This window comes from Entelurus aequoreus, linkage group LG23 (assembly GCF_033978785.1).
Source record: "Entelurus aequoreus isolate RoL-2023_Sb linkage group LG23, RoL_Eaeq_v1.1, whole genome shotgun sequence".
NCBI classification, from domain to species: Eukaryota; Metazoa; Chordata; class Actinopteri; order Syngnathiformes; family Syngnathidae; genus Entelurus; species Entelurus aequoreus.
The window spans coordinates 16,145,791-16,171,294 of record NC_084753.1 but is presented as its reverse complement, the minus strand read 5'-3'; the positions used below and the strand labels follow the sequence as shown (position 1 = coordinate 16,171,294).

Here is a 25,504-nt window from a genome sequence, read left to right as displayed (position 1 = left end):
TGTCACTTGCATGCGCACTTTAAATAAAGTGGAAAACAAGGAAGTTTACCGTGAGGAAGTCGCTGCTACTACTACAAAATAAAATAAGAGTCGATACACCTTAAAAGTGAGTGTTTTTTTACGTGAAAATAAATGAAAGTAACAATGTATGAATGGATGCATATACTGTAATATATTTGGGAGAGTTGTAATCTTTTTATGTCTGTTTAGAGAAGACACAGACATCACAGCGTCAATTCCGGTCTTTCAACAATCGCTATTTCTTCGGAATCTAAATATATATTACATATAGCCTATTATTTTCGCACTATTGACACAGGATGCACCGAAAATTTGGTCGTCTTAAATAGAACCTAAAACGGATGTTGTGATGAAATATCCACTTCCGCTGGCGACTGCGTCTTTTCGGCGCACACGAGTGACACAGCTCGCCCAAAGCTGACCAAAAAATCAGATTCAGGTCGAATTGCGTTTAGACTTAAGTCACATTTGAAATGATCAGATTCCAATCGGATTCAGGACTACCTCCTAATGTGGCCTTTTTTGACAACCATACTTGCTTTATTTAGTAAGTTGTCAGTTACAAATCAAAGGTTTTCAAAGTGAGAGTTGGACCTTCTAGGAGCTGCAGAAGGCTTTAGAGGAGGTAGAGCAGTTGAAGGAAACACATATTTTTTCACTCTGCTAAGCTAACTTTAGTTACGTTAAATGATGCGCTCCATTTACCTCGTAAGTTGGAAGTCGGAGCTGGGAATGACGTCGCAGCCGAGTTGTGAACGTTCCAGTTACGAGGTCGGAAATCAAAATGGCCCCATTCACAAAAGCTATTTTTGCACTTGCCTTGTTTGAATACAAACAACTCATTGGAAAATATGCACTCTTTCTGCAACCGGTGGATGAAGAGGTAACTCGGGACGCTCTTGCTAGTGATGTAGAACGTATAAACCACGTGAAAAAAAGTATAAATTACAGTAACGTTACCGTATATAAACGTCCAACAGTACATTGTATATGGCTGATTTACTATGACAAAAACTACAGTATTTTTGGGACTATAGGTCGCACCGAATTATAAGGTGCACTGCCAATGAGCGGGGCTATTCAGGTCTATTTTCATACAAAATGCGCACCGGATTATAAGGCGCATTTAAAGGGTCATATTATGATTTTTTTTCTACATTTAAAACACTTCCTTGTAGGGTTGGGTATCGTTTGAATTCGAACGATTCCGATTCCTGGCGATTCTCGATTCCGATTCTTCTTGTACCATGCCGGGATCAATGTGTTTGACAGGTAGTCCCTGGAAGGTGGTATGTATTTTGGGTTGAGAGTTTTCACCATATCCCTGCAAACATAAACAAACATGTAATGGTGCTGTTACTGTTTAGCCCAGTATCAATTAGCTTAGCTCTAACGTCATTGCTTAACTAACCTAAATGTTGGAGATGCCACCTCTGAAAACGGATGCAGTCTTTTGACTATGTGTGCAGTGACCTTTCTGTGGCACTCTTCCGTCTGTGGCACCGACATCTTCCCCATTGCCGCTACGGTGAACGGAGTACGCTGAGCACATCGCGGAGCCTGGCTAGCAGGTTGTAAATTGTCTATAAAAAAATATGCGGGCTAATTTGTTAGCTGCCTCGACGTTGGCGCACAACACGTTATTTATTGCATATATATTGTTTTACTTACCGGATTCGGACTGCAATGCAGTCACCGAGGTGCCAGGCTGGGCGTCGAAGCCAGAGGAAGAGGCACAGGAGGACGGTCGGCGCAGCGCGTCGAAGACGGGACACGCATTTATTTGTACTCGGAGGTGCTTCATCATGTTCGACGTGCACCCTCCTAAGCACGAAACAGTCCTGTTGCACGTGTTACATTTCGCCGATATTTTATTTTTTTTAGTAAAATAAAGCCACACTTCGACCGCCGACGCCCGCTATCCATGCTTGACTGACTCGCTCGGCTACATAGGCTCGGCTATGCTAACACTTCCGGCGGTGGGCGCTTCTTCATTGGTGTTTAGCTGCTTCTTCTTCCGGTCGGCGGACTTATTCTTTTTTTCCGGTCGGCGGACTGGGTATCAAAACTAGGAATCGAAATTTAAACTTTTGAACGATTCCGGGAGAATCGGAAAGTTAGTCCCGGTTCCAATCGATACTCTATACTCGATACCCAACCCTACTTCCTTGTGGTCTACACAACATGTAATGGTGTTTTTTTTGGTAAAAATGTTGCATGGATTATGTTTTACAGACCAACTTCAAGTTGCTTTCTGACCTTCTCTTTAGGATGCACAGTTTTGTGGGCGGTCTTATTTACATGCCTCCACTTCTACAGCGTCTTCTTTCTGTCATCTTTGTTGTACCGGTAGTTTTCAGCGCTTCATAGCGAGTCTAATGAAAGACATAAGTTGTAACTGTCCGCTAAAGTTAGTCCCGGTTCCAATCGATACTCGATACCCAACCCTACTTCCTTGTGGTCTACACAACATGTAATGGTGTTTTTTTTGGTAAAAATGTTGCATGGATTATGTTTTACAGACCAACTTCAAGTTGCTTTCTGACCTTCTCTTTAGGCTGCACAGTTTTGTGGGCGGTCTTATTTACATGCCTCCACTTCTACAGCGTCTTCTTTCTGTCATCTTTGTTGTACCGGTAGTTTTCAGCGCTTCATAGCGAGTCTAATGACAGACATAAGTTGTAACTGTCCGCTACTTTATGTTAGAAATGGCAACAGCAGAATGCCTCACAACAAGAGGATAGAGGGAAAAAAAATACCTTGTTGACTACGGCGCAGACTACAATGGCGGACGCGCGCACATTTTTGGGACTTGCACATCAGCAAGTACCAATAGGTGAGAAAAGTTGGTTTTGCATAATAATACGAAACAAAACACCAGATAATGTCACTTAACAGGTGCCATTTTGGAGTCCATATACATAGACACCATAATAACACCCGTATGTTGAAGCACAGTACGTCTGACTACGGTAGCCGTAATGCTCCGCGTTCCATTAAGTGGTGCAGTTTCGTACTAAAACAGTTTGACAGATTTTTGAACAGTTATGTTCTATAATGTCAATGAAACATCTCAGTTTTGGTGTTGCCTGCTTACAGGTACTTGCTAGCGTCATTTATTGAACAGGTGTCATCCTGCAGTCCACGCGTATCTTATGTGTGACTGCCATCTACTGGTCACGCTTATCATTACACCATGTACTAAATAAAATTGCTTCTAGGTTGGTAAGCACAACCAGAACTAAAACGTACATAAGGCGCACCGGGTTCTAAGGCGAACTGTCGATTTTTGAGAAAATTAAAGGATTGTAAATGCGCCTTATAGTCCGAAAAATACGGTAATCCAGAAGTGCTAATAACTGATATTATAGTATCTTATATTATTGTGTACATTCAAAGCAGCCACATTTGAAGCCAAATCGGTGGTGGTGCGAATGTTTGCAGGAAATGCGACCTCGAAGCACGTTCCAGTTTAAATTTCGACTAGGGAGTCGGAATTTACTTAGACTTAGACAAACTTTATTGATCCACAAGGGAAATTGTTCCACACAGTAGCTCAGTTACAAAAGATGGAAAGGGTAAGGATGGAAAGGATAATGCAGGTATAAAGTACACTAAAACCATAGTAGCAATATAAAATATAACCTATGTAATATTTACATATTATATGTACAGTATATAATATATATTGATATATTATTATATTATATTATATTTTTAGATAATATATACAATATTAATATTTTTATATTAATTTTTTTTTATTAATGTAGAATATACGACTTCCCAGTAGAAATGATTTTCAGTTCCTAATTTGTAGAGATCTTAAGCAGAATCTAGGGGAAGCAGAAAACTTATAAAATATGCACAAGAAAAACAGATTTTTGCGGCGTGTTTGTAATGCCCGCAGCTTCTTTTAGCACTGAGCATGTTATGTAGACAAACTGAACAGAAAATTGACCCAAGTTATCTTTCTTTCCAACTGTTTTGTCAGATGCATTAACCTGCTTATGCTAAACATATAAATACGTTTTGCATTTATAACCAAATACATATGTTATGCTTCCTTAATAATCAAGAGTTATTATATTACACAGTTACAAAGTAGTAGTTTGTACTATGAAACTGCCGGTGGGGTTTGGTGTAAAGTTTATTGGTGTTTTATTAAATATTTTTGGCTATTTCGACTCACTCTTTCTAAACACACACAGCAGAACAGGAAGACGTTGTGCAATGTGAGGATGTCAGTGGATCGAGGAACAATGTAGAAATGTTGGCAGGGCTTGAAGGGATAGCCTTGCATGGAGTCGCATGTCACTGAGTTTCAAGACTGTAGTTCAATTTTAAACTATAAATTTTTTTTTAACATGTGTTACTGCATTAGGCTCAACACCCCGAAAGATCAGCCTTTATTTGCTTAACTGGTTGCATTTTTGTCTTGGACAAATCCTCCCACTGAGATTTTGAAAGTTTGACAGGCTGACCCATTCCATAGGCAACCTATCACTTCCTGAGGTACAAGCAGGAAGTGGCAAAGATGTGTTTCCTGTTGGAATGTCACACAGATCCAATGGTTGCAGATCAGCCAGGATGCCGGACTGTGTTCCATATTACATTGCATTTGTGACAGCTGGTTAAATTAAACTTTTACTTTCGCACTTTGATCTTGAGCTTGTATGCCGTACAGTTGTCCCTCGCCACATCGCGCTTCAAAGTTTGTGGTTCCAAAAAAACCCAAACACCTTTTACCCGTTTTTGGACTAAGTTAAGCATTTTAAAGCATGCTAATGACTGAAACACTCAGAATATTAGTACTACAGTAGTATTGGCCAACAAGTGGGACCAAACTAATCAGAGGCTGATTGGCTCAGCCTCAGGCATCCATTCATACATCCATCCATCTTCTTCCGCTTATCCGAGGGTGGGTCGCAGGGGCAGCAACCTAAGCAGAGAAGCCCAGACTTCCCGCTTGCCAGGCGTTCCCAGGCCAGCTGGGAGACATAGCCCCCCTCAATGTGTGTCTTGGGTCTTCCCAATGGCCTACTATCGTGCCCTAAACACTTTCCCAGATGCCCGAACCACCTCATCTGGCTCCTCTCATGACTAGGGATGTCACAGTATGAACATTTCTTACAAAAGTTACATTTCTTACAAAAATTATCGCAGTATTTTTAAATGTGCTCAACATTTTTTAAATGTACTTATACTGAAATCTTTTAACCAAGTTTTATTTAAAAAAACAACAAAAAAAACACAAACCCATTCAAAATGATTTCCTCAGCACGGTGGCAGAGGGGTTAGTGCGTCTGCCTCACAATACGAAGGTCCTGAGTAGTCTTGGGTTCAATCCCAGGCTCGGGATCTTTCTGTGTGGAGTTTGCATGTTCTCCCCGTGACTGCGTGGGTTCCCTCCGGGTACTCCGGCTTCCTCCCACCTCCAAAGACCTCCAAAGACATGCACCTGGGGATAGGTTGATTGGCAACACTAAATTGGCCCTAGTGTGTGAATGTGAGTGTGAATGTTGTCTGTCTATCTGTGTTGGCCCTGCGATGAGGTGGCGACTTGTCCAGGGTGTACCCTGCCTTCCGCCCGATTGTAGCTGAGATAGGCTCCAGCGCCCCCCGCGACCCCAAAGGGACTAAGCGGTAGAAAATGGATGGATAGAAGAAACATAGTCGATAAAAACACGGATTCATGGACCTCAAGTAGAAATTTAATTTGCATATGAAAGCAACACAAGCATTACAAACAAAATAATATGGTAGAAAAAAAATATCACAAATAAATAAAATAAATGTGATAGCACTTTAGCACTTTATGGACATAAGGGATAAAAAAATGTTTAAGAATTTTGGAAGATGGCACCTGATGGACATAAGACGTAACTGCACTTTTTGTCCATGTAGATAAAAATAGTGATCATGTATCTAGTCTTATACATAGGGCTGCACGATTATGGCCAAAATAATAATTAAGATATTTTTATCAAAATTTAAATCATGATTATTGATTATGCTAGGTAAAACAGAGTTGGGGTGTGAACGCGACACCATCATGTAATTTGTAATGTCTAATAAAAAGATTATAGATAAACGTAATCCATATATTTAAAGACAAATATTTGTGTTTTTGTTCATTTATAATATCAACATGTCATCTTTTTCTCATTACATAATGCTTTTATCTTTATTTTTAAATTTTGATAGAGAGGTAGTTGTTTTAAGTTATGTACATGTAGTTGCTGTATCGGGACAAATCCATTCAGAGTTTGAGCAGAAATATGTCTAATAGGGATTAACTATACACAATAACACATTAACAAAATGCTATGTCACATACAGTAAATGCTTTTGAAGTAATACCTTTGTGACATGAAAAAACCCACAACTAATGTAAAAAAAACATGGTGTTTACTTTTTGATGTCAATATAAAACTTAAAACAGTTTGGCTAATGAAATAAATTATAATAAACAAGCTTTGTTCTTCAACAACACCAAGTGGTTCAGTACAACAGTTTGGCCAACAAAAACAGGAGTGATACCTCTCACATTTGAATACTTAACCTTCCCAACCTGCATTCAGTTCGATTAGATAACATAATTTTAGCTAGTATTGATGTTATTTGAACACCGACAAAGGTTGCAGTTAAATAAAGGACGAGTGAGCAACCCAGTAAACAAACTAAAGACTTTATAAACAAGTTGTGACAATGTTCCCGACACATCGCCTGCTGCATGTTTCCTCGCCTCATTAACTCTGTCACAGCAGCTGATAGACGCTGTATTGAGAAAATGAAAGCAACATCAAATAGTTTTCTCCTTTGCTGTATACCTTTAGTGTGACAGATGAGTCTGTCTCCAATATTGCCCACACCTGTCGCCATCTACAAACAGCAATGCGCTCTTAAACGCACGCCGAAACTCCACGGAAATGAAGCGTGGGAAAATTAAGTTGAACAAAGTGCTCTGCTCCGTTTACTCCGAGGAGAAATCTCTGTAGCAAAGTCTGTGTTGTTGTGTTCAAGCCAACCGACACTAGTGTGCATGAGCCAGCGCTGCTGTGACTCCGTTTCCAGGAAGTCAGCAGTGTTGCCTGAAATGCATTAATAAATGGTGGTTCTTCGATCATTTGAAAAATTTAAATGGTATTACTAACCGTTGGGAATTTTACCACGGTTGATCAATATACCGTTTACCGTTACATCCCTACTCATGACTGTAGGTGAGAATGGGAACGTAGATCGGCAGGTAAATTGAGAGCTTTACCTTCCGGCTCAGCTCCTTCTTCACCACAACAGATCGATACAGGGTTTGCATCACTGCAGATGCCGCACCAATCCACATGTCGATCTCACAATCCACTCTCCCCTCACTTGTAAACAAGACTCTGAGGTATTTGAGCTTTTCCACTTGGGGCAAGATCTCCTCCCCAACCTGGAGATGACACTCCACCATTTTCCGGGCGAGAACCATGGACTCGGACTTGGAGGTGCTTATTTTCATCCCAGTTGCCTTACACTCGGCTGCGAACCGATCCAGTGAGAGCTGAAGATCCTAGCTGGATGAAACCAGCAGGACCACATCATCTGCAAAAAGCAGAGACCTAATCCTGCAGCCACCAAACCGGATACCCTCAACGCCCTGAATGCGCCTAAGAGTTATGAACAGAACCGGTGACAAAGGACAGCCCTGGCGGAGTCGAAATCTCACTGGATATGGCCAAGCTATGACACCGATCTGACATCCATCATACAGGGAGCGGACCGGCACAATCAGGCGGTCAGGTATCCCATACTCTCTGAGCACTCCCTTCAGGATCTCCCGAAGGATACGGTCAAAGGCCTCCTCCAAGTCCACAAAACACATGTAGACTGGTTGGGCAAACTCCCATCCATCGTCGAGGACCCTGTCGAGAGTATAGAGCTGGTCCACAGTTCCACCACCAGGACGGAAACCACACTGCTCCTCCTAAATCCAAGGTTCGACTATCCGGCCGACCCTCCTCTCCTGTACATTTGAATACACCTTACCGGGAAGGCTGAGGGGTGTGATACCACGATAGTTAACGCACACCCACCCTTTTTAAAGAGAGAAACTACCACCCAGGTTTGCCAATCTAGAAGCACCGCCCCAATGTCCATGCAATGTTGCAGAGTCTCCTCAACCACGACACCCCCACAGCATCCAGAGCCTTAAGCAGCTCTGGACGGATCTCATCCACCGAGGAGCTTCTTAACAGCCCTAGAAATGGGAGAGCCCACCACAGATTTCCCAGGCAAAGCTTCCTCATATGGGAAGACGTGTAGGTGGGATCGAGGAGGTCTTCGAAGTATTCCCCCCACCGATGCGCAACATCCCCAGTCGAGGATCATTGTTAGAACCTTAAAGGCCTACTGAAACCCACTACTACCAACCACGCAGTCTGATAGTTTATATATCAATGATGAAATCTTAACATTGCAACACATGCCAATACGGCCGGGTTAACTTATAAAGTGCAATTTTAAAATTCCTGCCACACTTCCTGTTGAAAAACTCCTTTGGATATGATTTATGCGCGTGACGTCACAAAAGCAACGGAAGTGGTTGGACCCCATCGGACCCGATAGAAAAGCCTCTTGTTTTCTTCGACAAAATTCCACAGTATTCTGGACATCTGTGTTGGTGAATCTTTTGCAATTTGTTTAATGAACAATGGAGGCTGCAAAGAAGAACGTTGTAGGTAGGATCGTTCGGGGGTTTTAGCGGCTAAGTACAATACTTACAGCAACACAACAAGGACTACTTACCCTGATAGCAGACGGCTAGCCGATGCTTGCCGCCAAACCCACGGATGAAGTCCTTCGTCGCGCCGTTGATCGCTGGAATGCAGGTGAGCACGGCTGTTGATGGGAAGATGAGGGCTGGCTGACGTAGGTGGAGCGCTAATGTTTTATCATAGTTCTGTGAGGTCCGGTTGCTAAGTTGCTAAATTAGCCTTAGCGTCGTTAGCAACAGCATTTTTAATCCTTACCAGGCTGAGAATTTTTAACCGTGTAGTTACATGTACATGGTTTAATAGTATTGTTGGTCTTCTGTCTATCCTTCCAGTCAGGGGTTTATTTATTTTGTTTCTATCTTCATTTGAGAACAATGCTATCACGTTAGCTCAGTAGCTAAGTGTGTCACCGATGTATTGTCTTGGAGATAAAAGTCACTTTAAATGTCCATTTCGCGTGCTCGACTCTCATTTTCTAGAGGATATGGTATCCGAGGTGGTTTAAAATACAAATCCGTGATCCACAATAGAAAAAGGAGAGAGTACATAGTTCTGTGAGGTCCGGTTGCTAAGTTGCTAAATTAGCCTTAGCGTCGTTAACAACAGCATAGTTAAGCCTTACCAGGCTGAGAATTTTTAACCGTGTAGTTACATGTACATGGTTTAATAGTATTGTTGGTCTTCTGTCTATCCTTCCAGTCAGGGGTTTATTTATTTTGTTTCTATCTTCATTTGAGAACGATGCTATCACGTTAGCTCAGTAGCTAAGTGTGTCACCGATGTATTGTCTTGGAGATAAAAGTCACTTTAAATGTCCATTTCGCGTGCTCGACTCTCATTTTCAAGAGGATATAGTATCCGAGGTGGTTTAAAATACAAATCCGTGATCCACAATAGAAAAAGGCGAGTGTGGAATCCAATGAGCCAGCTTGTTCCTAAGTTACGGTCAGAGCGAAAAAAGATACGTCCATCACTGCCTCTCAAGTCCTTCACTGTAACGTTCCTCATCTACGAATCTTTCATCCTCGCTCAAATTAATGGGGTAATCGTCACTTTTTCGGTCCGAATCTCTCTCGCTCCATTGTAAACAATGGGGAATTGTGAGGAATACTAGCTCCTGTGACGTCCGGTACAGGCAAGGCTTTTTTTTAATCAGAGAGCAAAAGTTGCGAACTTTATCGTCGATTTTCTCTACTAAATCCTTTCAGCAAAAATATGGCAATATCGCGAAATGATCAAGTATGACACATAGAATGGATCTGCTATTCCCGTTTAAATAAAAAAAAATCATTTCAGTAGGCCTTTAAACAAGTGTAAATGTGGATATGTTGGTGTTATTTCATGTCTAAACACGTTTTTATACTCTAGCTATAAAACTATTCAATTTATGATCAATACTACCTACTGCGTGGAAATGAATTTACCACGCCAGGCTCGTAGCCGATTACCAGCGATAAACGAGGGGCGATACTGTGAATGAAACATGGTTATAACTTAGACGAGTCAGTGTACAGTTAGTATAGCAGTAATCTTATAGTGTACAAGCTGTACGCTGACTACTCTAAGTGGTATTCAAGTGCTTCTGTATATTGTCCCTTGATAAGACGTATTAACATGCTAGCTCAAATGGAAGGGGAGTAGTTACTTTTGTGAATGTATACTGCGTGTTCTATATATTTTATAGTAGAGAGTAGGGATTAAAAGCCCCAGCTGGAGTTTGTGGAACTTTGTCCGGGTTTCTTGTCGATAACCTTCTGTATTCCACGCGTAGACTGCTCGTGCTTTTAGCATATTGAGTACACGGGTACTGCACAAGCAAGAGTGTGCCGCTTGCAGTCCCACACACTCCTCTTCTCTCTGCAGCAATGTTCCGACTCACAATCCCACGCAGAATGTGCCATTTCTGAAAAAACACAATCAGCATCTCACTTGAGATGTTGTAAGCCGTCAGTTTATAAATAAATAAATCACTTTATTTATTTATTTTTATCCTTTTCCTAAATGACCTAACTGCACAATTCTTACAATACATTATTTGGTGACGTTTCTGCACTCCTTCCTAATGTATATCATCACATAATATAAGCCATCACTTATTTTTCACTCTCTATCCATGTCCCTTTATTTATCCTCTCTTCTGTCTCATTTTCTGCCCAAAGCAGCTCCCTGTCTCGATGGTAATTACACCAAAGATCTTTTTCTCTATTATTCACCACTCTGCTATTTCTGTCACCCTCGGTGCCGTGCCTGATTTAGCCGTCATCAGCAAGGGTCTGCAGTGTGTTGAAATGAGGGGAGGTGTGTGCGTGGTTGCATGTACTGTATAGCCCAGTGCAACAACAAACGGCGGTTAAGCGCCAGCTGATTGGCACAGATTAGAGGGCTCTTTGCTGATGTGTGGCGTAGGCGCTTGCTAAGAACCAGCTTCATTGCTGTTGTCGGAGCACAGCTGACTGAAGCATTTGCCTTCCCTTGTTGCACTACCGGCCGTTCTTTTTCAGTGATTGTAATTAAGTGGATTTGTTTGTTATTTTTAGCGTTTACATTTTTTATTTTTTTAAAGAATCCTCCAGAAGGTATATTTTCTTTTCTTTATAGGTCCAAATAACAACAGATTCTCATTTCAGGATAGAACTGGTGTAGGGTAGGGAAGGAATTCATACGGTCCCATTCCCGGGTGGGTTGTGATAGGAAGAGGAAGAGGGGGGAGGTTAATCATTTTGAAATGCAGTCTGCTGAAAATGATGGAAAGCGCCACTCTACATAGCAACTGATGCTGTGGTCAAAGTTGGAATTGCCACATAACACATTTTAAGATATTCAACACTCTACTGCCATCTGGCGGCTAAAGTGGATAGTACACCGCCCCCTACCCCCCACCCCCACAGTTTACCTGACACATGAAATGTGACAAATGGGGTTTTATGAATCCCCTTCCAACTGTATGTAAACATCGTCCTTATTTTTTAAAGTAAACTAAATAAAAAAATAGTTTTATTCGATAGGGCTGCAATGAATAATCAATTAATTCGATAAGAAAAAAGTTTTGATTTATAGTTGGTTGCTTAGATTTGTTTTAATTAGTGTATCTAATAAAAACAGATCAAATCCTGACTTAATTTTTTCCCAATTTTTTAAAAATAAAACACAGATGTTTACATTCATTAGAAAAAATAAATAAAGTAATGGAAAGCAGAAAATTATTTAGGTCATTTTCACTATTTTAAAATACATGTGGAGGTTTTTAAAGGGGCTGATTGCAACATTTACACAGATGCCTAGAGTGCGTCAACTTTCCAATGTAATTTACACAATATATCCCGCCCATGTAATTACGAACATTTTTATTACATAAAGTTTGTGATTGTGAAAAATATAAACACTTGTCAAACAAATGTGTTCTGTTAAACCACTACTGGTAACATAAGCTAGTCCAGGGGTCGGCAACCTTTACCACTCAAAGAGCCATTTTGGCAAGTTTCACAAATTAAAGAAAATAATGGGAGCCACAAAAAAAATGTTTTAATTTAAAATGAAAAACACCGCATACAATGCTTAAATTGCTTTGTGCTATGTTAACCAGGGGTCCCAGACACACGCACCGGCACGCACTTTAATATGGAAATTTGATGTTAGTGCGGCCCGCAAGTTTTGAATGAATGGCGCTTGATAGCGTCATACTTGCCAACCCTCTCATTATTTCCGGGAGACTCCCGAACATCAGGGCGTGATGGCACTGCTTTTGGCGCCCTCTACAGCATGTCCAAACAGTGTACCTGCTCGACCACATGTAGAATGCAGCTTCAGCTTGCTCACGTAAGTGACAGCAAGGCGTACTAGTTCAACAGCCACACAGCTTACACTGACGGTAGCCGTATAAAACAACTTTAACACTGTTACGTTACAAATATGCGCCACACTGTGAACCCACACCAAAAAAGAATGACAAACACATTTCTGGAGAACATCTGCACTGTAACACAACATAAACACAACACAACAAATACCCAGAATCCCATGCAGCTCTAACTCTTCCGCTCAACCGACACGGGGGGGGGAGGGTTGATGTGTGGGGGGGTTTGGTGGTAGAGGGGGTGTATAATCTAGACCGGAAGAGTTAGGGCTGCGTGGGATTCTGGGTATTGGTTGTGTTGTGTTTATGTTGTGTTACAGTGCAGATGTTCTCCAGAAATGTGTTTTTCATTCTTTTTTGGTGTGGGTTCACAGTGTGGCGCATATTTGTAACGTAACAGTGTTAAAGTTGTTTTATACGGCTACCGTCAGTGTAAGCTGTGTGGCTGATGACTAACTATGCTTTGCTGTCTCTTACGTGTGCAAGTAAAAGCTACATACAACATGTGGCCGGGCTGGCACGCTGTTTGTAAATGCTATAGAGGACAATTACTGCAGTGCAAATAGGGCACGCCCTTAATTTAGTAATTAGAGTGAAAATAGGATTATATTTACCCTGGGAGTTTTCTAGGAGAGGCACTGAGATCCATACGTCTCCTGGGAAAATCGGGGGGTTCGGCAAGTATGCAGCTGAGCCGCATCGGAGTGGTCAAAGAGCCGCATGCGGCTCCAGAGCCGCGGGTTGCCGACCCCTGAGCTAGTCGGTGGTGGTCTTGTTATATTTTTTGCTTCAAAAAATGTTACTGTGAGGAAGTTGCAAACACACCTTATAACTTAATTACTAAAATAATCAATAGCGACAGCCCTACCATTTTCTTTATTCCTTTTACACAACGGAGCCCAGGATCGAACCCAGGACCTTCATATTGTGAGGCACATGCAATAACCCCTGTTACACCGTGCTGCCCTCGTTAATTCTCGACCTAATTGCGCAGAGAGGAGGCATTGCAATAATTATATTTAGAAGTAATTGCAGGGTTTCCTCAAGATTGCCAAAATACCTGTGACGGTGGGGGCGTGGTCACCATGACGTCATCATATAATTTGCTATAAGATTTTCTTTAAAAGGCTCAAAAAATATATATATACATTTAAAATCAAATCTGTGTTATTAATTAGTATCAACAAATATTTTTTATATTTAAAATTTTTCAAGTGTCTAAAGACTTTTTTTTTTTTCTTTGTTAGAAACGACTAGCAACTAATCTAGCATCTTTTTCTGGTGTTATTATAAAATGTACTCATGTTTAAGAGAGTCTATTTTTGTCCCTCCACGTTCCCGACAAAAAGCAAGCTGCAGCGAGCATGACGTCACACTTGCTTCGCGCTGCTGCTCCAGTTCGACTTTCTCTTTTTCCTGTCCTCTTAATATTTGCACATTTTGTAGAAGGCTGTCCGCGTGTAGATCTGGGTTATAATAAAGTACATCTACATACTGTAACAGACATGCTGATTACGCTTCAGACAATCACGTGCGTCTTGTTTACTTCATCACAACATCCGGTCTAAGCAGCGCTTTTTCGCTGATCAAAGTATTTTTCAGCGGCTGAATTTTCGGTGCATCACTTGTCAATAGTGCACATATAATAGTCTGTATCCATCCGCACTGTAACAAACAGCTGGTGTTAATATTTTATGTTCGTGTGGTTTTGATTTGATGTTCATTTTTCCCATGATCTCACCCACACTGTTCGTGCCTGAAAGCAGATTGGCAGAGATTAATGAAGTGTTGTTGTGTGTCCGGGGAAGCACGTAGAAGAAAGTGTTTGGGCCGGTTGTTATCATAAGATTGGCAATAAGAGTTAAAAATAGCGTCAGACTTTGTGTGACTTCTTCTGTAGGCTACAATACATTATATTACTTTAATTTGGTTTCACGTAAAAACATTATTTTCAAGCTTTAGCAGCTATGATTTTGCCGTGTCAGTGCACCATGTTTAGTTGCATTAGGAGAAACCATTGGCACTAAAAGGGTACAGGAAAAAAAAAATCACGTTTAAAATTTGCTTTTTGCTTTTTAAGTGCAAATGAAAATACAGCTTCATCGCTTTAGTCATATTTTTTGCGCTTTAGCTCCAGGCTTCTTCTGTATGTAATTACTGTCACAAGTGGTGAAAAAGTGTATTACAACTGAGGGCCGCTTTGCTATGGTTAAGAAACACTGATGTAGACCACAAGGAAGTTTTTAGAATGTAGAAAGAAATCATAATATGACCCCTTTTAAAGCATAACAAAAATCGACGTAAAACTTGCATCCCAATATACTCCTTAGTTGGAGTACTCATGAATTGAGGTACCACTGTATTGTCATTAGGGATGTATGTTGGTAAGATTTTATCAGTATGATTCCGTTATCGATATTCGTTATCGATACCGGTATTTACCGGTACTCTTATCGTATATGAACAGAATACATATATTACATTTATTTCACAAATACTCACAATAATAAACCCACTGTTCATTTCATCAAATGTATTTTGTATCAATACATTACAACCTTAAGATATTTCATATTTCCTCTTCTTTTTTGTGCCTATGAAAAATATATTTATATTGATTCTATTAGGAATGGTGACAGTTATCAAATGTAACAGGAAATGAGCGGTCGCTGTGCATGGTGAAAATAAGCAGCAGGTTGTCCGATAAACAACTTTATTGTTTTGGTATTTATGTGGTCTACTAATTATATTTGAGCTCTTTGCAGTAGAAACAATGCAAGCCCTCTTCCAGCTTGATCAGCGATTACGCAATAGCCATTTGTGTCATTGTTGCACACTGTGGCCTTCAAACACACAAGTGGTACTCCCCCTTATCTAAATCCATGCCTGTTTTTTAGGCCATCTCCCTTTGTCATCACCAGCTCTTTTGTCCACTGGGACATAGCGACATAGATGTCCATTCAAAGGAATAAACATGCTGTATAAGTTTGTGACACAGTCCAAGCATGTAGTGCATACATTGCTTCAAGTTTGAGTCTGAAATGGTTAATTTAGCCACCATTAAAAAAAATAAAAAATGGCAATGTGAACTTGTTTCTCTTCTCTTTTCAGGTGGTGGTTGGAAGATAACCAGGTAGCCACGGAAAAAGGAGAGCTGCAGGTAAGATGATTGGATATTGCTCATTGGCTCGTGAATAGGGTTGGGTATCGTTTGTTTTTGAACGATTCTGATTCCGATTCCGATTCTTTGTTTCGATTCCGATTCCTGCCGATTCTCGATTCCGATTCTTTTAAGAGGCAGGGTCAAAAAAAAGTTTTGGATATTTTAAATGAGCTAGCTAACCTACAGTCTTTCTGAATGAAATAGTCTGACATTCTCCATCAATTTGAATTCTATTAACTTTTTATGAACTTTACTATAAATTCCTCACAGGGCTGTTTTCAACTAGAATATAAATATCAAATCTATGAACTTGAATATAAATATTATAAATTATGAATACATTTTCCCAGGGGTACACTTTTCTCAAGAGAGCTTTATTTTTGAAAACCTCATGAAAACACATTTACACACACAAGTGTATGAGGCTGCAGGTACTTAAAAATGTTACCGTGCTCCCACTGATGGGCTAACCTGGTGCAGAAAAGCAAATAAACAATAAGAAACAACTTGCAAAACCCAGTCCAGATTAGCAGCAGGTACAGTATAAAATCAGGGACAGTTCTTGTTTAGGAAAATGACCATATCCGCCTTCTCAGGCAGGATGCGTGAGCGTTCTGGACAGATAGTGTCTCCTGCTGTGGAAAATACACGTTCGCTGGGTGTGGAAGAAGCTTGAACGCATAAATAGGAGAAAGCTAGATCTGACAGCAAAGGATAAGTCTTTTGTTGGTTCCACCGGACCACCACCATGCAGCAGGGTCGTCAGACATAAGTATCGGTGGAACGTCCTGGTACATCTGCAGCTCTCTCTCCACTCGTTTCTTGATGGACATGGAGCTCTGTTATTTCGCGGTTATTTCAATTTTTTTTGTAAAGTGAAGCCACACTTTCGACCGCCGACGCCCGCTATCCATGCTTGAGCTTGACTGACTCGCTCGGCTATGCCAACACTTCCGGGGGTGGGCGCTTCTTCGTTGGTGTTCAGCGGCTTCTTCTTCCGGTTCGGCGGACATATTTTTTTCCGGTCGGCGGACTAAATTGGCGTGACAGCATCGAAAATAGGAATCGAAATTTAAACTTTTGAACGATTCCGGGAGAATCGGAAAGTTAGTCCCGGTTCCAATCGATACTTGATACTCGATACCCAACCCTACTCGTGAACACAGCATATTAACATACACCAGCACACAAATCAGAAAAGACGTCAAATAAACCAAACATGACGCACCCGACCTATGTTTTTTTTTTCTTCATCAAAAAAACTCTAAAGCTTTTACAAAAACGAAAGAAAAACATATTTAAACTTAAATGAAAATTATTGTTATATAACTTATTTCTTCTGCCAAGAAAGTACCCAGCAGGCACAAGACATTGATACAGCATTGATTATACATACATACCGGTACATGTCCTTTTAATACTGACTTTGAAACAACGTTGAAAAATAGCTGTATTAGTAAATTGAGCTGCGATGAGGTGGCGACTTGTCCAGGGTGTACCCCGCCTTCCGCCCGATTGTAGCTGAGATAGGCTCCAGCGCCCCCCGCGACCCCGAAGGGAATACGCGGTAGAAAATGGATGGATGGATAGTAAATTGAGACAACGTGGATGTCTAACGTTGGATCCACGTTGTTGGTTGGGAAATGACCAAATTTCAATGGTCAAATCAACGTCACAACCTGACATTGAATTATCGTCAAAAAGCATGTTGTTTCAACGCTGTATTTGTGTTGTAAAATATTGGTGGTAAAATGACCAAAATTCAATGTTTAAATGTATGTCAGAACCCAACATTAAGTTTGAGTTGCTCAATGTCAGGATCTAATTCAGCAAGTTCTCAATGTTGTTTTAATGTCTTGTGCCTGCTGGGTATATTGTGTGGCTACTTATTTATTGCACTTAATTTTTTAAATAAAAACTGAGTACTTTTTGAACACATTCAACAATACCGTGACAATAATGATAACCTTTATCATTTTGGTGACAATAACTGTGATATGAAATGTTCATGTCGTTAGATCCCTATTATGTATGTCTGCATGAGACTCATTGAGCAAGGGTAAGTTGTAGAGTCAGAACGAGCTGAAACACATTGGGCACACCATATTTTCATGGATAAATGTCCGCCGTTTGGATGTTTTGTTGCGGCGACTGAATCCTGCTTTGGTGTGGTGTAAATAGTGCTGCGCACAGTTGTTTTTTTCTCTCTTTCGGCGGGTATCGTCCGTTCTTTTCCACGGTGCTCTCCTTTGCACTCGCTTTCTCAGTTCCTCTGATTGGAGGGCAAGATTGTGTCAAACTCTGGTTGTGAGTTGTGGACAATCTACTTCAACTAGCGAGGGGGTGACTCCTAACTTAAAAGTATTCTCTGAATTTCAAGGGGACCTATTATGCAATATAACCAGGAAGGGGTTGCTCTTATCAACAAGAACCATACCAATATCTGCTACAGTGGAACCCTACCAGTGAACGCCTACTATATTGAGGCTACATTCTAAATGTGCAGACGAGGACGACAAAGATCAATTCTACAGTGCACTTAAGACCTCATTGGAGACGATCCCAAGGCACGATGCCCTTTTACTGATGGGAGACTTCAATGCGAGAGTCGGCAACAACAATTTCAATAGAGAGAACCATGAGTCGACATGGGCTTGGAGAACTCACTAACAATGGGGAAGATGCACAACGAAAGAGAGACAGCCTCTGCCAGACTGCCAGTTCTATCGGCTTAACAGTCAACGAAAATAAGACCAAGGTCCTGAGGTACAATACTGCAACCACCAACCTTATCACTGTGAATGGAAATCCAATCCAATACAAGGACTTGGTCTATCTGGGCAGCAAGATGACAGCAAATGGTGACTGCAATATCCAGGTCAATACAAGAATTAGCAAACCAAACCTTTGCTATGCTCAAATCTATCTGGAGATCAACTGGACTGAGCATCCACACAAAGATCCAAATCTTCAAGAGCAATGCCGTGAGTGTCCTTCTCAGAATGTTGTAAAACCACTTCATCCATTGAAAGAAAGTTAGAAGTTTTTCAAAATAAGTGCTTGCATCACATCCGTGGGATATTCTGGCCAAACACCATTTCAAAAGAAAAAACCCTGGGAAAGAACAACCAAGACATCAACTAAAGAGACCATCCAAATTTGACATTTGAGATGGCTCCGCAGCCCTTTTGAGACTTTTGTGATTTAGGGCTATATAAATAAACATTGATTGATTGATTGATTGGACACGGTGCCACATGCCATCATCTTCTCTCAAGAGAAGATCCCTTCTTTGGACACCTCAAGGGAGGAGAAACCGAAGCTGACCAAGAGAAACTTGGAGAGGAACTATAGAAAAAGAGCTCAGGAGTAAGAGACTATCCCTTAAGACTGCCCCCAGAATAGTGGCTGACAAGGCCAGGTGCAAATTACCTGCTGTTGTGTATGTGAGATCAGCATAATCCAGAAAATTTGAACTCAAACCATGGAGGCATTGCGTAGATGTTTGAGACAATCTTGCCTTCCTTCATAATTCCTCCAAAAAAGTTTGACGTTTTTCCCAGTTGGGATGTCAGCGAATTATCCATTTATGGTAGAAATTTACAAGAGCTCTGCGTGAATCCGCCATTGTAGTCCGCGCCATTGTCAAACTCCTTCTTTTTCTCTATTCTCCGCTGTTGCCATTTCTAATGCAAAGTAGTGTGTAGTTCGAACCTGTCAGAGTCCATATGCAAGCACTAAAAACTACAACAAAGATGGCGCCACGTAAATAAGGCCGCCCACAAAACGGTGCATCATGAAGAGACGGTCAAAAAGCGACTTAAAGACAGTCTGTAAAACACAATCTATGTAAAATTTAGACCAAAGAACCACCATTGCAGGTTATGTAAAAACCAGGGTTTTTTAACCTTTTTGACCTTGGGGCCCGATTTTTGCACTACAGTTTTGTATTGTATAAAAAAAAGTTACTGTAGATTCAGTTAATTACTGGCTAGTAATTGCATTACACAGTAATATTTGCAGTAATTTACAGTGAAGTTAAATGCTGTGTCATTTTTACAGTAATTTGCTGTAAGGTTACAGTAAATGTTGATTACAATACTGTCAGATGCTGTGAAATCCTGGTACATGTCACCAGTCAAATATTACCACTAAATTAGAAATCTTACTGTTGATTTTAATCATATTAAATAATTATATCTAACCTACTTACAGTTTAACAGGATAAACCTTGTCGAATGATATGAGACAACATGTTGATTACAAAGGTAGGTCAGGCTGATTACAAAATAAATACCTACTGCAAAAGATGGACTCATAAAAACTAATAAATGGATTTACATACAATTATGCAGAGCTAGAATAAATATACTCTAACTTAACTAATAACAATTAACAATATGTTTCTCAAATAAACTGTGAATAAAATTTAAGTGCAAATGAAAATACAGCTTCATCACTTTAGTCATATTTTTTGCGCTTTATCTCCAGATTTCTTCTGTTTATAGGTGAAAAAGTGAATTATAACTGAGTCCATATGGAGGGCTGCTCGCGCTGCTATGGTTAAGAAACACTGATGTAGACCACAAGCAAGTTTTTTTAAACGTAGAAAAAAAAAATCCTAATATGACTCCTTTAAAGCATAACAAAATAGATGTACAGCTTGTATCTCAAAATACTCCTAAATTGGAGTACTCCTAAATTGAGGTACCACTATATTGTCATTAGTATTTTTATAATGACCCAGGAACAGATATTTTTTTCTTTCAATTGATTCTCCATTGAAAGTGTGTTTTTTTTAAGTTTAAACAAATCAGAGGTTGACCGGGTTTTAGTCATCCGGAGTCGAAGCCCTACCTCACACCGCAGCTCTGCAGAAGCCGGCAAAAGAAAAACAGCAACGTACGTTTATCTTTCCACACAATTAAACTTTCACTTTGAAAATCTCTGAGCTGAAACTCTGTCACTTTGGGTTGTCTGCTACCTTGCAATTTTCAAAGAGAATAATGTTTGATTTATTCCCCCCCCCCCCCCCCCACTCCTTCCTTATCTTCCACCCATTTCCTCCTCTGCGTTCAGACAAGCTGGGATGAAATGCTTTGTGGCTTTCAGATATCTTTTGAGAACATCAATTACTGTTTCCATTTGACTTGAGATGGGAGTTTGCACTGCAGTGAGTTGAGAATTTTGAGGCTGTCGAGTCAATCCTCACTTTGAAAACCTCTTACTAACTTGGGATGCAGCTAAGATTGTGCTTTATGTCAGAGATACTTTAAAAGGAATATTTTTTTTTAACCATTTGTAGCTTTTATCGTGTTGCCATAGGTCTTACCTACTCAGTTGTAACTTGTCCACAGGACGTGGAAGTGCGTCATCCTGTCTTAGTCATACATATGGTCCATCCTAGCAGGCACCAAACATCGATACATTGATTATACCTACTGTACATGTCCTTTAAAACTGACTTTGAAACAACCTTGCAAAATACCGTATTTTCCGGACCATAAGGCGCATTAAAGGGGTCATATTAGGATTTTTTTTCTACATTTAAAACACTTCCTTGTGGTTTACATAACATGTAATTGTGGTTCTTTGGTCAAAATGTTGCATAGATTATGTTTTACAGACCATCTTCAAGTGGCTTTCTGACCTTCGCTTCAGGATGCGCCGTTTTGTCGGCGGTCTTATTTACGTGCCTCCACTTGACAGCATCTTATCCCCGTCATCTTTGTTGTACCGGTCTAGCGTGAAAGAACGGGAGTGGAAGAAGTGTCAAAAGATGGAGCTAACTGTTTTAATGACATTCAGAATTTATTTAAATCAATAACGGAGTAGAATCTCCTCATTCATGGCTCACTAGTGCAACAACAACGCCGGAAATGTGTCCCGTGAAAAAACGTCCGATCGGAACTCTCTAATAACAAAAGTTCTGTGGGTGAATTATGTAAACCCACTACACCGGTAGTTTTTAACGCTTCCATAGCGAGATATAAGTTAAAACTTTACGCTATGTTATATTACAAATGGCAACAGCGGAGAATGAATGCTCCACAACAAGAAGATCGAGGAAAAATAAGAAGCTTATCGACTACAGCGTCGACACGGACTACACTGGCAGACTTGCACAAACTTTCAGAACTTACGCAAATCCCAAATACAGATCAGCAGGTAGCAGAAGGTAAGAACAGTTGGTTTTGCATAATTTTGCGAAACAAAACGCCAGGTAATATGTCTGCTTGTAGGTGCCATTTTGCGGTCCTTATACACACAACATAAAAATACTCGTATGTTGAAGCACAGTACGTCTGACTACGGCAGCCGTAATGCTCCGACAATCCATCAAGCGGTGCGGCTTCATAGCTTATACCAAAGTCGAACTAAAACATTTTGACAGATTTTTGAGCGCCGCGTGTAATGTTCTATATTCTCAATGGAACAGTTAAAATGTTGGTGTTTACTGGCGTCATCTTGCAGTTAACATGTATCTCTTATGTGTGACTGCCATCCACTGGTCACACTTATCATTACACCATGTACCAAATAAAATAGCTTCGAGGTCGGAAAGCACAACCAGAATTATTCCGTATATCAGGCGCACCGGGTTACAAGGCGCACTGTTGAGTTTTGAGAAAATGAAAGGATTTGAAGTGCGCCTCATAGTCCCAAAAATACAGTTGTATTTGTAAATTGAGACGTTGATGTCTATCGTTGGATCCACGTCGTTGGTTGGGAAATGACCAAATTTCAACAGTCAAACTAACGTCACAACCTGACATTGAATAAATGTTGTCAAAAGGCATGTTGTTTCAACGTTGTATTTGTGTTGTAGAATATTGCAATGCTCGAATTTAACCACAGACCGCCCTCGTCACTTGCCGTAATGCCCTAAAAAATTGACCAGCATCGGCGGCAAGAACATGCCGTGACCGTTGTTTACTTGGTACAGTCTCAGCGTATTACAGATTTTAAAGTAGAATTAAGTACCATTGAAATTTTAGTATCCATTTAAGTTGTATGATAATATACGTAGAATTAGAGTGTATGAAGTGTTTTCAGAGCATAGGAAGTGTTCAAGTGTGTGTGAAAGCTTTGTGGCCGTGTGTGGAGGGCTATTCAAATCTTTAAAGGGGAACTGCACTTTAAAAAAAAAAAAAATTTTGTATCAGACAAGAACACATGTTTTTCTTTTTTTTGCATTCTAACCAAAAGTCAGCTTACAATGGAGGTAATGAGATTCGCTATAAAGTGCTCTAAAAAAACATCCAAAAGCCCCATCAACATTTTATATACATGCTGTAAGTATATATATGATGTAGTAACGGGCACTTTCAAAATACCATGTAATATTTATGTATATGCTCATTTTAATCATATGGCTGTGTATTAATGAAAAAATTAAATATTGTTGCACGAGTTGTGCAATGACAAAGTTTCGTCCTTCTTTCCTTAATTTTACTGGAGCATCACAACATTTCTGTTTCCTTTCAACAACAACAACACTACTAATCATGGCAGATTTCATAAAAAATAAATATGACTACTTTGGGACAAATAATGATCCAGAACCTTATATTTTTCAGCCTGAATATAAAGGATGAGCTACAAGATGTAGAAGCTGTGTGCTAAACAGATGCAGCTTGAGTGAAACACTAAGCATCATGTAGCAGTATTGCTAGGTGTTAAACAAGAAATATAAACTATGAACATAATTTTAAAAACACTTACTGTACAATGTCTGCTCTCATTGGGATGCGGACTGATGAAACGTGATATCTTCCCGTTTAATCATTAATTAATTAATCAGAATCCTCTCAAAAGTAAAAAATAAAAATAAAGTTGCCGCAAACGAGCGTATTTTCATGTCTTTCTTGCCATCTCCGAGTGTTAGTTAGGTTTATGGCTACAACCTTTTACTATCCAGGTGAGAGGCGTGATTTATAATCTAGAATTAACTTTCACCAACTCAGAGGCGATGCAGCAGCTCAGTATGTCAATATAGCAGCATAAGCTAGTTAGCTCTCTGTGATTACGGCACCACTAAAAGTAGCTTGTCTGGGTTAGCGCTTACAATATCAATATCTCTAATACTTGGTAATATTCAGGTTACCTGATGTAAATGGACTATTGTTGACGTTTCTTTAAAATATTTTTTTAGAGGGCTTTATAGGCATAATAGAGTACTCCCATTAGCTGCATTGTTAGCTACCTCGTATTTGCCATACATTAGGAATTAGAATGCTTAAAAAAAGAAAAACGTGTTCTTGTCTTACATAGGGATTGTGAACGATAGGCAAAATTCCCCCCCCAAAAAAGTGCAGGTCTACCTTCTCACTCCCTCCCACTTTTTCTTTAAATTTTGCCAATCGTTCACAATTATGAGGGACAGAAACACATGTCTTTTTTAAACTTTTTATTTTAAAGATAATAAAAAGCACTCAAACAACTTCAAAACCCTCCGTCAACGATTTATATACACACAGCAAGTATATATATATATATATATATATATATATATATATATATATATATATATATATATATATATATATATATATATATATATATATATATATATATATATATATATATATAAGGTAGTAACAGATACATTCATAACAATATGTAACATGTTCAATATTTACTGTATTTTTGGTCATTTAACCAATGTCTGCGCATTGATTTCCATCGCAATTCCGACTTCTGGCAACAACTGTGCCCTACTTCCGGAAACAAAGGCGTGTGTGTCTTCTAATTGTGGGAAATCCGGTAATAAACAACAAAGACGACTATTTTTTGACAAATGAGGACTCACAACCTTATATTTTTGAAGCTAAATATACTGAGGATGAACTACTGCTTCTAGAAGCCAGCACAGAGGAAGAGGGAAACGTTGGAGCAGACTGAAGCCAAGAGAGTGAGGTGAATGTGCCTCGAAGCTGCAAAATGTGGAATTTGAAGCCATGCTGTTTTGACATAAATGGAGTGCTTACCCAAATAACCGGAAAAAACGCCCCCGGCCAGCTTGACCAAACGCACAACTGTCCATTGAGTGAGTCATACTTTATATTGATAATAATACACGCAGCACGTTATGCGTGTATCATGACAGACTGCCAAAAGCTGTCTGGCTAGCTGTGTACAAACGAAACACGGAAATGTGAGCTAATACTTTACAGATACTGTAATATGATTGTTCATGTTTTTCAGTCAGTACAGAATGGTGTCCTATCACATTGTGTTGTGCATTACAAATTCAAACGCATTTTGTGTAGTTGTAAAAGCTATCTTATCTCTGCCAGTAGTTATCTCTTACGGCTAATACCGAAGCATGCCGATGTGTTACTACAGCAGAAAAAAAGTCTTCACTCTTACAACAACAATGTCGCTACATCTTGGTTATTATACAGGTTACGGAACGTAAATGAAGTATTGACGGTTTTTGAATGCAATTCTTAAAGTGATTTAGAGGTAGAATTGTTTGCTCCCATTAGCTACATTGCTAGCCACCATGAACAAGCTGACTTAGAATGCAAAAAAACCCCAAAACTTTTGTCTTCTTGTCTCTCATAATAATTGTGAAGGATAGGCAAAATAATTAAAAAAAAAAAAAAGCATAGTTCCCCATAAAGTTTCGAAAAGCAGATTTAGATATCACCAAGTCAACTCTTCATTTGCATCTGCTCGTTTCGACAGATCAACTTCTGTTGT

The 25,504-nt window shown here is 39.9% G+C and overlaps 1 protein-coding gene across 5 annotated transcripts in view; it reads left to right on the top strand.

Annotated features, from left to right (window-relative positions):
* Nucleotides 1–25,504, top strand: part of sipa1l1 (signal-induced proliferation-associated 1 like 1) — a 209,612-nt gene that overhangs the window by 83,203 nt on the left and 100,905 nt on the right. For all 5 annotated transcript variants that reach the window (XM_062034436.1, XM_062034437.1, XM_062034438.1 and 2 more), the window contains exon 2: nt 15,745–15,793. The gene's annotated coding sequence lies outside the window, so the exon portion shown is untranslated. The remainder of the gene's footprint in view (nt 1–15,744; nt 15,794–25,504) is intronic.